Genomic DNA, 14,700 nt, shown 5'->3' with positions numbered 1-14,700 from the left:
GAGCAGGGGGTAAAGTATCAGGAGTTAGACTGGATTCCATAAAGACATCATCCACAACATCCAGAACAGGAGGGATAGATAAGGGTCTGTGCTGTGGTAAATCTAAAAATTCCCTGAGTCTCTTTTTGGACTAAGGATAATCCTGGCATTCCCAGTGGAAATGCTCTCTCAAAGTATGTAGGGTTTCACCAAAGGAAAAATCCTCTGGAGGGGAAGCAGAAGGAATGGATTCCTCTATATCTGAATCCTCACAGGCAGACAAGGGCATGTCTTCATATTCAGAAACCTCAGAGTCGTCGAACTCTTGGTCAGTTAAAGCTGCTGGGGAGAAGTCTCTTTTTCTTTTAGCACGGGAAGGCTGGCTTCCCCTAATAAGCATGATCAGGTCTTCTGCCATTTTAAGCATTTGAGTTTGTGGCAAGAAAGCAGGTGCTTGAGTTTGGGTCATTGGTTTTTAGGCATAGCTCGTACTCTTGGCCTTAGAAACTCGGTAGTTTTAGAAAGAACTGAAGAAGCGAAAGAAGTCGTCGGTTTGTGCCAAATATCGGTAATGCGAAGAAAGTACAGTTGTGTACACTTACCATAAATGTAGATGTTTCTCCAAAAGAGTAATCCTCAGGAGGATATACAGATGGGATGGATTCCTTTGCATCAGAATCCTCATAGGGAGGAACAGAAAAGTCAGAAGAAATGGAAACCTGATCTGAAGATTCATAATCAGTGCCTTGTCTAGGCCCTCTTAACAGTGGGGGGGGGGGGGGGGGGGTTTGGGGAAACCCTGATCAAGGTAATTAAATCCTCAGTCATTTTGATCATCTATTTTTTAGGCATAGGGGCCTGAGCACGTGGCTCATGCGCCGGTTTTTTAGACATAGAATTGTTTTTGACCTTGTTTTTGTTGCTGGCGTCGGTTTAATATAGAAATGTTGAGGTCTGAAAACACCCTCAGAAGCCGGTGCCTGCTCAGCGGCTCCAGACCCATCTAAGGGAGAGACATCCTTTGGTCCAATACCTTGAGTATCTTGTGGCATGCCGGACTCCACATGGGTGTCGGTAGAGGCCTGCGACTCGAAGGTAGCGGGTATCAGGGGCTGCGAAAGCACCTCACTGAGTATCAGTGAACCGGCGACTGGCTTAGGAGAAGCTTCTTTGTCAATTTTGGATCACGACTGCCTTTCTCTGTCCTTTTCTTTGCATTTTTTATGTACTCCGGTAGTCGGATTGCTATCCGACGACATTTCTGGGTAGTTAAATCTGTTTCCAAAATACTTTAATGCAAAAATATACAGACGCTTAATAGTTCGTTGGCTAAATCTAGCACAAAACCGACAGCTAAGTACATTGTGATCAGGGCCTAGGCAAGGAATACAGTATAAATGGAAATCCTTATGAGGTATTTGCTTTCCACAAGTAATACAATTATTAACTTTTTCTGACATCGGTAAAAAGCAAGAAAAAAGTTTCCCCAACGAAGTACTTAGCTTTAGTGAAGACTTCGGTTCTGAAACTCAAACTCGAATATTTCAGTAGTCAGCCGACCGGCACTTGCGAAATGCTTCTGTTTCGGGCACCGCACAACACGAAGGACTGAAGAAAATGGCGTTGGCTGCATATTTTATACCCCTGGCGACCTGACGTCATGGAAGAGGAGACTGCAACCGACGCAGGACCCAAGACTTTGGAATTCAGGCTGACTGAGGGCAACCTGCCAGCAGATTACCCGAATGTAATGACTGCAACAGTGAAACACAAAGAACATCTAGGATACAAGTCACAAATTACAGTACACCAACATGCTGTTATTTTTTATTATTATTTAACATCACATGGAGAAACAGTCATGCTAAAAATGCATGGCTTCAGAAACACATTTTCTCTGTCCATTTCATACTTATGAAAACTCACTTCTGTATATTTCATATTTATTCCTGAAAAAGACAAATGGCAGCAGCTTCACTGAAATTTTAAAATAATATACTTTGGAAGAAAAACAAAGAGAAAAAAAATGAAAATAGTCCTTTCATTTGTAGCACAGCTTGGTCAGAAGTCCCGTAGCTGTTTGTTCATCGTCCCTTCACAGTTTGTACCAGATCCTGGACTGGCGATCCCCAGCTGATCCAGTTGTGGTCACACCCACGGTACCTGATGAGTGGCCAGAACACATCCCACTGCATGGCGCATAACTAGCCTGGTTCTCTCTGCATCCTGTACAGAGAAAATCTCACTTGGCTTCAGGGTGGCATTTTCACCCGCCGTCTGTAGCATTAGATGAAGTCAACTACAAAAAAAAACAAAAAACAAACAAAAAAACAAAACAAATGTCATACTTCAAATATCTGAAATCCTACCACCATCACTAACTTAACCACATTTAATGTAGTTATTGTAAAAGTAGAACTCCTACCACCATCATTAACTTAACCACATTTAATGCAGTTATTGTAAAAGCAGAGTTTTTATAATACTGTCACCTTTATAATTAATGGATATGTCAAAATAGTAGAGAAACAACAACTTTGAGAGTATAATACTTAATTCCTCAATGAAGAAAGTAAAAAAATAAGTTATGTGCTCACCATAACATTCCATCTGAGTAGTTATACTTCATTTGTCTTCAACCTGTGGGAATACGGATCCGTATTGGATCCGAGCCGGCACAAATTACTAGCATCAGCTTCGAGCTCCAGACTCCTCCCCTTACCCATAATACACCTCCACTGCCTTCCATCCCCAGACCCAGATTGAGTTTGCAGAACTTGTACTTAGAACACGACCTGATAACATACTTGTGACCTATACTACAGCCCATAGGCTGAACATGCACCAAGGTCCGGGGGAAGGAGGGAGAGAGGGACGGTTGAAGACAAATGAAGTACAACTACTCAGATGGAGCATTATGGCGAGTACATAACTTCTTTATCTGAAGTAGTTTACTTCATTTGGTCTTCAACCTGTGGGACAGAGTCCTCAGCTACTAAACTCCTGGGAGGCCCTCATGGAAGGATATTCCGGAGCACCGCGGAGCCAAAGGATGTTCTCCTTCTAGATGTCAAATCCAATTTGTAATGGGAAATAAATGTATGAGATGAGGACCGAGTAGCTGCAGAGCAAATGTCATCCAAAGACACCCTAGACCAGAAGCTGCAGACGTAGCCATTGACCTAGTGGAATGAGCTTTAATCTGACCTGGAGGAGACATGCCTTTGTCCTTATAGACCTGCAGGATGCATGAAGAAATCCATCTAGCTATAGTGACCTTGGAAATAGGTTTCCCAAAAAGGGTCTATAGAACGAAACAAACGATCAGACTTACGAAAAATTTTTATCCTGTGTAAATAGAATCGTAACTGTCTATGAACATCCAACATGTGTAGTTTGTATTCCATCCTGTTGGTAAAATTGGGAAAGAACACGGGCAAATTTATAGTCTGATTGATATTGACTGGTGACGCCACCTTAGGAAGAAAAGATGGGTTGGTTCGAAGGGAAACTCTATCTTTATGAAAAATCATGTACCGGAATTTTATGGACAAGGCTTGTAGTTCCGAAACCCTTCTAGCAGAAGTAATCGCCACCAGAAAAGCTGTTTTCCACGATAGAAATTTTAACATCTGCAGTTGCGGCAGGCTCGAAAGGTGGAGCGACCAGAGCTTGGAGAACAAAAGAAAGGTCCTACGGGGGGTCAGGATCTTTGACCGGGGGGCGTAGCAAATAAGTGCCTTTATTAACGGCTTTACACAGTCTAAAAGATGCCAAGGATGCAGAATTCTCACCCACATGAAAAAGAGAAATGGCAGCCAAATGAACTTTGACAGTAGAAGAACTAGCTGCATGCTGGAAAATATCAGCTAGAAAATCAAGAATGGTGGGAATAGGAGCCGTAAAAGGATCTAAACTCCTCTGAGAGGCCCACAAAGAAAAACATTTCCATTTGCTGTGATAAACCTTTCTGGTAGAAGACTTATGAGCAGCTACAAAAATAAACTTAACTGAGGAGGAAAGTCCGGGTGTCCTAGCAATCACGGGAACTGCAGCAGCCAAGCCGTGAGCTTCAGGCTGTCCAGACTCGGATGAGGCACCCCCGATGGGTGTGAAATCAGATCCTGAATGGGATCTAGGATCCAAGGTGGAGCCAGAAGGTGAGACCAAAGGAAGGGAAACCATACCTGGCAAGGCCAGAATGGGGCAATGAGGATCACCTTGCTCCCCAGTCAACAAGCTTTCTGCAGAAACCTTGGGATGAGAGGAACTGGCGGGTAAGCATACAGAAGACCGGGAAGCCAAGCATGAACTAGAGTGCCTCTGGGGTACTCCCCTGGTGGGGGGTTCAGAGCGAAAATCCTGCTGCACTTCGCGTTGGAAGGAGATCTGAAGTGATCGCAGCAAGGTTGACCCCACTCGCTGAAGATCTCTTCCGTTACTGATAGATTCAGAGACCACTCGTAAGGCATCAGAATGGTCCGACTTAGCCTGTCCGCTAGAATGTTGGACCGTCCTGGAATGTGCGTTGTGATGAGAAAGCGACCGGTGGAGATCGCCCATTCCAACACTCTCATGGCCTTGCAACAAAGGGGATAAGATCTGGTCCCTCTCTGTTTGTTGATATACCAGACTACTGACATGTTGCCTGATTGAATGGGAATATTCCCCAGAGGAAGAAAGGCATGAAGGGTCAGCAACGCTAGAAGGACCGCCCTCATCTCTAGGACATTGATATGCAAGCTTCATTGCAGTCATTACATTTGGGTTATCTGCTTGCAGTAGACCTCAGTCGGCCTGATTAACAAAGTCTTGGGTCCTGCGTCAGTTGCTGTCCCTTCTTCCATGACGTCAGGTCGTCAGGGGTATAAAACATGCAGCCAACGCCATTACATCAGTTTTTGTTGCCCCAGATGTCAGGTGGCCCCCTAATGGGAAGCAATTAAATTAATAATACAAGGATATATCTGCAACAAAAAAGCAAATACACCAAAAAGCTTTTGAGCATAGTAAGTGAGAGCAGAGGTATAACCAAAAGAAGAAGGGGGCTAAAGGGAGGGTAACCAAGACTGCAACAGTGAATACACTCGAACATCTACATTTATGGTAAGTGTACACAACTGTACTATGTTCTTCGTGTTTCACTGCTGCAGTCATTACATTTGGGTAGATTCCCAAAGCTAAGGTTGGGTGGAGGAATTTAAATAGAATTAGGACCAGCTATTAGGCCCTGCAAGACTGCAGTGGCAAAACCAGCTTTGGATTTAGAGAAAATTGGCAAATGATAATGCTTGGTGAAAGTATGTACAGAACTCCAGGTAGCAGCTTCTAGGATGTCCCTTGTAGGGCCGCCCCTGAAAAAGGCTGTAGAGGTAGATGCAGCCTTGGTTGAATGGGGATCTGATGCCCTGTGGGATAGGTTTTCCATGGTGCTTATAGCAGAAATGAATGCAGTGGCCTATCCATTTTGAAATGGTTTGCTTTGAAATAGCTTTCCCCTCTGTCCCTGCAGCAAATGCCAACAGCAGTTGTTCAGATTTCCTATGAGGTTTAGTCCTATCCAAGTAGAATCTAAGTTGTCTGTGCACATCTAAGGAGTGCGGTATCCATTCCCCTTTGTTCTGTGGGTTAGGAAAGAAGGTAGGCAAATTAATGGACTGATTAAGAGCCACACTGGATACCACCTTGGGCATGAAGGAGGGATTGGTTCTGAGGGACACCCTGTCTGCATGAAAGATGATGAAAGGCTCCACTGCCATAAGGGCCTGTAATTCAGATACCTGTCTTGCGGAAGTGATTGCTAAAAGGATAGCTGTTTTCCAGGAAAGGAATTTTAAGTCTGCAGTAGCAGCTGGCTCGAAAGGAGGAAGAGTGAGTTTCTCCCAAGACAATGTTAAGGTCCCAGGCAGGAGTAGGCCCTCTCCTGGGTGGCCTTAAATTTTTGGACCCTCTGAGGAACTGCTTGAGTAGTGATTGAGAGAAGAGGGGAAGCTCTGTGTTATAATGAGCTGAAATGGCTGAGGCATGGATTTTCATGGAGGAAAAAGACAAGCCCTTATGAAGCATCTCAGTCAAATATTGTAGAATATGAGGTAAATTGGGCACTACTGCACTCATCCCTTGAGACTGGTTCCAGGTAGAAAATCTTTTCCATTTTGCAGCATATGATTTTCTAGTACCAGGCCTCCTAGCCTCTAAATTGATATCCATCACTGATTTGCTGAGAGGTGTTAAAGGAGAGATTAGGTAATTAGCCAGGCTGCTAGGTTCAGGGTTTGCAGCTGAGGGTGCAGAATCTGGTTCTCCTGCTGAGACAACAGGGAAGGAGTCTGAGGCAGGTGTCATGGGGCCAAGCATGACACACTGTGCAGGAAGGGGTACCAGTGTTGTCGTGGCCAGTCTGGCGCAATTAAGATAATCCTTGGCTTGTCCTGTTTCATCTTGAGTAGTATTTTGGAAAGCAGAGGAGGAAAGGCATAAACTGATAGGTTTTTCCAGCTGAAGGATAGAGCATCCACTTTCCAAGCTAGTTTGTGGGGAATCCTTGTGCAAAGTTTGTCCAATTGATGGTTATGGGGGGAGGCAAACAGGTCTATATCTGGGCTCCCCCATTTGCTTGTCAACATGTTGAAAATCCTTAGCTCCAGTTTCCACTCATGTGGGTCCATGAGGTTTCTGCTTAGTCCATCTGCCAGTGTATTTAGTTTTCCTGGCAGGAATTGAGCTTGTAGATTCACTTGGTAGCTCAAGGCTGTGCTCCACAATGCCATGGCTAGTCTGCAGAGGGGGTAAGAATGGGTAACCCCCTGCTTGTTTATGTACCACATGACCGTGGTGTTGTCCGTCTTTACCATTAGTTGTCCTGGAAGAATGTGGTCCTTGAAGGCTGTCATAGCATTCGGTACATTACCTTTTGATTTATGTGTAGGTGCATTTGACTTGGGTTCTATTTGCCCTGAATGCACTTCCCTGCCAGATGAGCCCCCCCATGCATAGCCTGATGCATCTGTTGTCAAGGTTTGGGCGGCAGGGGGTAGTGTGAATGGTAGTCCCTTGTTTTGGTGGCAGGCCTCTGCCTACCAAAGGAATTCTAGGCGTAGGCAAGGCATGATAGGAATCATTGCTTCTAGATCCTGTGAATGTTGACACCATAGGCTTTTGAGATACCATTACAGTTTCCTCATATGTAGCCTTGCATATGGAATTAGAAGAATGCAGGAGGCCATAAACCCCAAGGCTTGCAGTATTTGCCTTGCAGATAACTGGGCTTTTGTGGCCACTTGTTTGAAGTAGGCTGTCAAAAGAATCCGTTTCTCTGGCATGAGGAAAGCCATCTGGGAAGTTGTATTCAAGCTTGCTCCCAGGAATATAACTTGTTGACAGGGTACCAGGTGTGATTTCTTTTCATTTATGGTGTACCCCAGACAAGTCAGTACCCTTTGAACAAAGACCAGATGATTCAAATGTATGTCCTGGCTTTTTGCCTGAATTAGACAATCGTCCAGGTATGGGTATATCTGAATATTTCTTTGTATGTAAAAAGCAATGACTGGAGCTAGGCACTTTGTGAATACCCTGGGTGTAGTAGATAAGCCAAAGGGCAGTGCAGAGAACTGATAGTGCATGTAACCTGCTTTGAAGCGTAGTTATCTTCTGCAAGACTCCCTGATAGGGATGTGCATGTATGCTTCTTTTAAGTCTAGTGTTGCCAGCCATGCATCTTTGCCTAGCATAGGAAGCAGCTGGTGAAGAGTCAGCATCTTGAATTTTGGAATCACCAGAAAGGTATTTAGAGTAGAAAGGTCCAGGATAGGACGCCATGTATTGCCTTTTCTGGGTACCAGGAAAAAGTCTTGAATAGAAACCTTGTCCCTTTTCCTCTTCTGGTACCAACTGAATAGTCCCCATGCTTAAGAGAGAGAATACTTGATTTTGGGCCTCTGCCCACTTATTTGGGGGTAGATCTGGCCATCCGCTTGGTGTTGGCAAGGTGTGGAAGTGAAATCTGTATCCCTGGGACACTATATTTAAAACCCATTTGTCCTGGGTAATGAGTTCCCAGTTTTTGGCCTGCAGACCAATCTTTCCGCCTAAAGGAGCATTCAGTTGGGAAGTGCTTGGAAATTTTAAAAGCAAGTCATTGAGACAGTTTTACAAATTACTACTCCCTGGTTTGGGTGTGGAAACCCCCCACTGTTTAGTCTTGTGTGTCTCCTGGGACTGAAACCTGGGGTTTCTGCTGTGTCTGGGTTTGGAATGAGAAGACCTGGAAGGGGCTGGAAAGGACCAATTCCTAGAGGGCCAGTGCCTACTAAATCTAGGAGGCTGAACTTGTAAGAAATCTTTAACAGTTTGCATAGATTTAGCTTTATCTTCCATCTTTTTAAGAACTTCCTCAGCCTTATTGCCAAACAGGCGGTCCTGATTTAAAGGAGCATCCAACAATTTAGCTTTGACATGATCAGGCAAATATTGCTCCTTAAGCCAAGCATGCCTTCTGAGCACAGACCCAGTAACAGCAGCCCTGCAAGAAGCCTCTAATGAATCAAATCCACATTGCAAAGTATGTTTTCCAACCTGTTCAGCAGAATGCATTAAATCCTGTAATTCCTTATTTCCACACAGTCAGGAATCAACATCATTTTCTGTTTAAGCAATCCAATAACATGTTGCTGACACTTTAACATATGAAACTGGCAGTTTAAAGCCCTAATGGCCAAGGTTGCAGAAGTGTAAGCCTTCTTACCCCATCTATCCAGCAATCTGGAGTCTCTATCAGAAGGGATAGGATTTTTAGCAGTAGAAGCCTTAATGCCCTTGGGCCCCTGTGAAATAGTCTCTGGATCCGCAATAGGATTTTTAAAAAGGAACTTGTGTGACTCAGGAACCCTGTAATATTTGTCAGGTTTTCGGGGAGCAGGAGGCAAAGATTCAGGGGCCAAACTAGATTCCGAAAAGGCATCACCAACAATGTCTAGTACAGGAGGAATAGCTAAAGGCCTATGCCGAGGCAGGAGTAAGAAATCTCTAAGCCTCTTTTTTGAATCTGAAAAATCCTGGCTTTCCCAGTGGAAATGTTCCCTTAGAGTGTGTAAGGTTTCACCAAAAGAAAAATCCTCTGGAGGGGAAGCAGAAGGAATAGAATTATCTGCATCAGAATCCACATAAGTAGATAAGGGCAAATCCATATCATCAGAAGAATCAGAAAAAACAGAATCCTGGTCAGAAGATTCATAAACAACTTCAGTCCTAGGCCTCTTAGAAGGGGGGGTTGACTTCCCCTGATTAGAGTTATAAGATCTTCAGCCATTCTTATCATTTGTTTTTTAGGCATAGAGGCCTGAGCTTGCGGCCTGGGTGTCGTTTTTTTAGGCATGGTTCGAGATTTAGGCCTAAAAGAAGAAGGAGGCGTTGGTTTAATATGCAAGTCCATAGGCCTGAATACACCCTCAGAAGCCAGTGCCTGCACAGCAGCTCCGGACCCATCCAAGGTAGAGACATCCGCAGGTTCCATAGTTAAAGCATCTCGCGGCATACCGGACTCCGAATGGGTCTCAGTAGAGGCCTTCGAATCAGAAGTAGCGGGTATCAGGGGCTGCAAAAGCGCCTCACTGAGTACCAGTGAACTGGCGACTGGCTTAGGAGAAGCTTCGGCGGTGGTTTTGGACCTTGGCGGCCTGTCTCCGTCTTTATCTTTGCGTTTTTTCAGAATTCCGGTAGTCGGATGGCTAACAGACGTCATTTCTGGATAATTAAACCGAGAACCAAAATATTTAGAGGCGAAAATATACCGACGACGGATAGTGCACTGATTAAATAAAGCACAAAACCGACAGCAAGGTATGTCGTGGTCAGGGCCTAGGCAAGGAATACAGTACAAATGAAAATCTTTATGAGGTATTTGCTTTCCACAAGTAATGCAATTATTAACTTTTACTGACATCGGTAAGGAGCAAGAAAAAGTTTCCCCAATGGGGTACTTAGCTTTAGTTGAAGACTTCGGATCTGAAACTCGAAAACAAAAATTTCAGGAGTCGGCCGACCGGCACTTGTGAACTGCTTCTGCTTCGGGCACCGCATGACAAGAAAGACTGATGTAATGGCGTCATCCATTTTCTTTGGCACCAAAAAAAACCCGGAGTAGAGGCCCGATCCAGACTGATCATGAGGGGACAGTTTTGATGGCTCCTTTTTCTAGCAGCTTGGAAATTTCCTGTGCTGCTGCCTCCCTTTGCATGGGTGGAACATCCGGGAGGTGTTTAGGAGGTATGGGGGAACCCACATAGGGGATAGAATATCCTCTGGATATGATTTGAAGCACCCAGCGGTCCGTTGTTATGGACTCCCATGCCACTGGGTGCAAGGACAATCATCCCCTGACTGCCTCCAGAGTAGAGCAGCCAGGCAACCCCTCAGGGTTGCTGCCCGGGTCTGTCCGAGAATGGTTCTCGAGACTCAAAGTTTCACGGACCCCCTCAGCCTCTGGGCTGGCAATCCATTCTGTCCCCCTCTGTCTCTAGGGAAGAAGAGTCCTGAATGTCCCGGGAATACTGAGACTTCCGGAACCACATCTTCTTTTGCCCTCTCTGGTTCTGAGAAAAGGACCTTTGAGGGTTAGAGAAGCAGATCCCAACGGCAGAGAGTGTCTTCCCATCTTTCTCACTCTGGACTAGTGTCTCCTTGACGGTCTTCCCGAAAAGAGTCGAGCTGTCATAAGGGGCATTGGCAAAGGACACCTTAAAGGGTTCGGTGAACTGGCACAAACTGAGCCAGGCATTACGCCTCATGGACACGCTGGACCCAGCCACCCTAGCCGCTCCTTCCGTATCATGGGAGAGGAGTTGCATGGATGTATTTGCTATTGCTCTCAGAGTGGCCATTTTTGCGGAGAATGAAGCTTTGTCCTCCTGCGACATGGACTTGGGTGGGGACTCCTCCAGCTCCTTCACTGGGTCGCGCTGGAGTCTCATGACATGGGCCAAGTAGTTCAGCTCCCTTATTGAAAAGGTAGCTGAAGCTTACACCCGCTTCCCAAGGCGGTCCATCATCCGTGACTCTCGGTCAGGAGGGTAGACCGAGGAACTTTCCTGAGATAGTTCCTTCTTCATGGCTGCTGCTACCATCATGGTGTCCACTGGGGAGCCCTTGTTCCAGGAAGGCCTGTCAATAGGGGGACTTAGAATCTTATCTGGATGCTTGGGGATCAGCTCCATGGTATCTGGTTCCTTCCACGCCCGTGAGGTGATCAAATCCACTAAAGGAAGCATGGGAGGGGACAACCAAGAAGTAGACAGGCCCATGCTGAAAGCCTCCAGAAACACAGACTCATCAGAGGAGGGCTTGGGGCAGACCAACCTCCCCGCTGGCGCAGGATCTCCATGATGTCTCTAAAGGAGACATTGTTGGGAGGTGATCTTGGGGAGCTCTCCCCATTACCTAAATCTGTGTCCTCGGTTAGGGACTCGGGGGAGTCCAAATGCCTCCTCTTGCACGTATGCTTACAAGACACATCTCCCGTGGGGCTCTCCGTGGAGCGCTCGTAAGTCATCTGTTCCTCTGGGGGAACCGGCTGGGGCTCTTCGGCACAGGCTGTCCCCCTGGTAAGACAATAGGAGCCGTAGACAGAGCCGAGGGGTTCTGGGTGGAGTCTGAGGGGCATTCAGGGGCCTCGATCCAATGGAGAGGACCCGTTCTACTACATCGAACGCCGAAGGACAGCGGACCTCCTGGGAAGCTAATAAGGAGGCCGGCCTCCCCAGATCCGATGCGAGAATTGGAGCCGGACCCGAAGTGGATGGAGCTGCAATGGAGGGAACCTGGCCAGACGTCAGAGCCGATGGAAAAGGTTCCACTCCCTCAGATCCCACACCCTGGCTCCGGCTCTGAGAGCGGCTCGGATCTGAACTGGTCGGATCTGAGATGCTCCAGGCAGCTGTCGGCGTCGAGGATGCAAGGACCATCGGCGCCGACCCCCAGACCAAGGCCAACCTCGGATACGAGAACTCTGAAGCAGAAGGTTGGATCAGGGAAGGAGAAATGGTCTGAAAAAAGGGAAGCAAGCTCCCCCCTCCTCAGGAAGGGGGGGCTGGCAAGACCCCCATCTGGATCTGTGTACGTATAAAGCGCCTCATCATCTTATCCAGATCCATGTCCGATAAAGTACAAGTCGACCAAGACGAGGCCACGGACTCCGACCTGGCCGGTCAGGGAACCGAGGCCTGGGAGACTGAACGTGCCACCTCCGGCTCTGGGGAGAACCTCGGAGACCGGAGCTGAGGAGAGTCACGGGTCCATGCAGACTTGCTCGGGGACGAGAGGTCTGGGGACCTCTTGCTCTTTTCCTTCATCTTCGACTCTCTCTCCCACTCTCTACCTCTCCTCTGCTCCGCTACCACAGGCTTACATACAGGAGTTTGAGTCCCAGCCTGGGAGGGAGGGGAAGCCAGAGGGACAGAAGTGGGAGATGCAGCCACAGCAGCTGCTGTGACTGAAGCCGAAGATGAGGAAGGAGGATCAGTGGCAGGCAGAAGACCTTTGAGGGCCAACTTGGCCTTTCTATCCCTCAATGCTTGGGGATTGAACCCTGCACAAATGGAGCACTCCATATTAAGGTGGGCCACACCTAAGCACAACACATACAGAGTGTGGCCATCCACTGGGGAAAGAATTATGGCCACACTCTGTGTAGCGCTTAAAGATAAGCTTTTCAGCCATACTATCAAACAAGAAGCCTTAAAAAAAGAGACAGACCAAAAACTTTCTTTCTTTAGACTAATAACACACCCACTCACCACACTAGACTGACTAAGGGGGGGGGGAGGGGCATCACAGACAAACTACTCTAAACTAACTACAACTACAAACCTACACTCGATGCCAAAGGGATGGGAGGGGAGAAAGAGTACTTATAGTAACCTGAAATGGCTAAAAGTAACAAAAAATTTAGAAAAACTTAACAATCAGAATCACCCTGCTAGCTGGAGCTCTAGAGACACAATGTTTTACAAATTGCGGCAAATGAGATCTGCGGATGGAAGGCACTGGAGGTGCATTATGTAAGGGGAGGAGTCTGGAGCGCAGCGTGATGCTAGTCATTTTTGCTGGATCGGATCCGTTACAGATCCGTATTCGCAAAGGTTTAAGACTAAATGAAATAAACTACTTTAGATCTGTAGTTTTTATCCTTTAGCTTCTATATACAGCCATAAAGGTAAGTGCGACACTGAAGGAAAAGTACTTCCAGTTATGGTACGTTTGCTGCTCAGTAAGACATACTTAAAAGGTCAAGAACAACCCTGGACATGGAAAATGGCAAAGCTCTTTTTTTTTTTTACTTTTTTTATTTCATGTTTAAATAAACATTACATGAAGTAAGAATTGATAACATATATACAATTTTAAACCTATTGACTTCAGAACCTTATAAAACTATATACATTGGTGTCCATACAGAAAAAAGAAATAAATACATTCAAAATTTTTTATACAGAATGAAACACAAGTTCATATATCTTTGTCCATTTTCTCAAGAATTTCCAGTATTTTCTTCCAAGAGCTGTAAAATGATGTTGGTCTGTTAGTTCTAATCTTCACTGTGGATATTTCTATACATCCTACTGTTAAAGTTAAGTTTTTAAATTCCTTCAATGTGGGAGAAGTCTCACTTTTCCAATGAATGGTGATGATTTTGCGTGCTAGTGCCAGTAGAGACCATAGGATTTTAAAGTCTTTTTTAGGTACAAAGTCCGGAATAGGAGCATTAAATAGAATCATTGATTTTGTTAATTGATAATTATCATTAAAAACAATCTGAAAAAATAGTTAATATTATTCCAATATAAAGTGAGACTCTTACATTCATAGAAAACATGTTGCCAGTCACCTCTTACTTTAGTCTGTCAGCTCCAACAATGGACCTCACTGGCATACATTATAGCTAATTTGTGTGGTGTAAAAAAGTTTCTGTGTAAATATCTCCAGGTGAATAATTGCCAATAAACTGATAATGTTGACTGCTTTGAAGACTTTAGAATAATCTTTTTTTCTTCTTCAGTTGGAGGGTGTGCATTTATTTGTGTGTAATAATCCCAATAAGAGCTAGGATGATAGACTTTTGTTTTCTTTACAAATTTGTAGATATTAGAGAGGTAGCTACTACCTTGATAAGGTTGATTTATAATAATAAATATTCAATGAATTTTGGGACAGTATGTTTAACTGATGGTTGCATTTGTTCTGTTTTATTTATAAGATGATGTCTTAGATTTTGCATGAGTAACCATAGATTATTACTTATATTATATTTGTTGATTATTTGGTTATTAGTTAATACTTTTTCTTGTTCCATCAGTTGATGCCAAAAACATATTGATTATCTCTTTAGTGCATTCATTTTATTAATTTGACGTGTCAAAGATAGTAGGTGTAAAGGCTATGGGAAAATCAGGAAAACCAAGAATTAAGATTTGTAATTTTATTTATGTATGTTTTAAATATTGTTAGTGTAATGTTTATATAGCCTGATGGCAGTGCACTGCTTTTATTTTTCCCCATTAAGTATTATTTTAACATCCAAACAAGGGGTGATGACACAATGGATAATTGATCTTGTATATGGTTGTGATTAAGTTCTATATAAATCAGCTCATGTATTTGTTTCCCGACGGGTAGATAGTAGGCTTTTATCCATAAAGTTATATTTTTGACAACTGAATATATAAT

General features: G+C 44.8%; 1 protein-coding gene across 1 annotated transcript in view; it reads right to left on the bottom strand.

Moving 5' to 3' along the window:
- Window positions 1-1,794: 1,794 nt before the first annotated feature.
- ANKS3 (ankyrin repeat and sterile alpha motif domain containing 3) overlaps window positions 1,795-14,700 on the bottom strand; it is a 1,450,330-nt gene continuing 1,437,424 nt past the window's right edge. The window contains exon 17 of the mRNA XM_044089324.1: window positions 1,795-2,278. The gene's annotated coding sequence lies outside the window, so the exon portion shown is untranslated. The remainder of the gene's footprint in view (window positions 2,279-14,700) is intronic.

The sequence above is a fragment of the Protopterus annectens genome, chromosome 12.part0 (genome assembly GCF_019279795.1).
Source record: "Protopterus annectens isolate FY-2018-M chromosome 12.part0, PAN1.0, whole genome shotgun sequence".
Taxonomy (NCBI): Eukaryota; Metazoa; Chordata; order Ceratodontiformes; family Protopteridae; genus Protopterus; species Protopterus annectens.
This window is presented reverse-complemented; position numbering and strand designations above follow the sequence as displayed.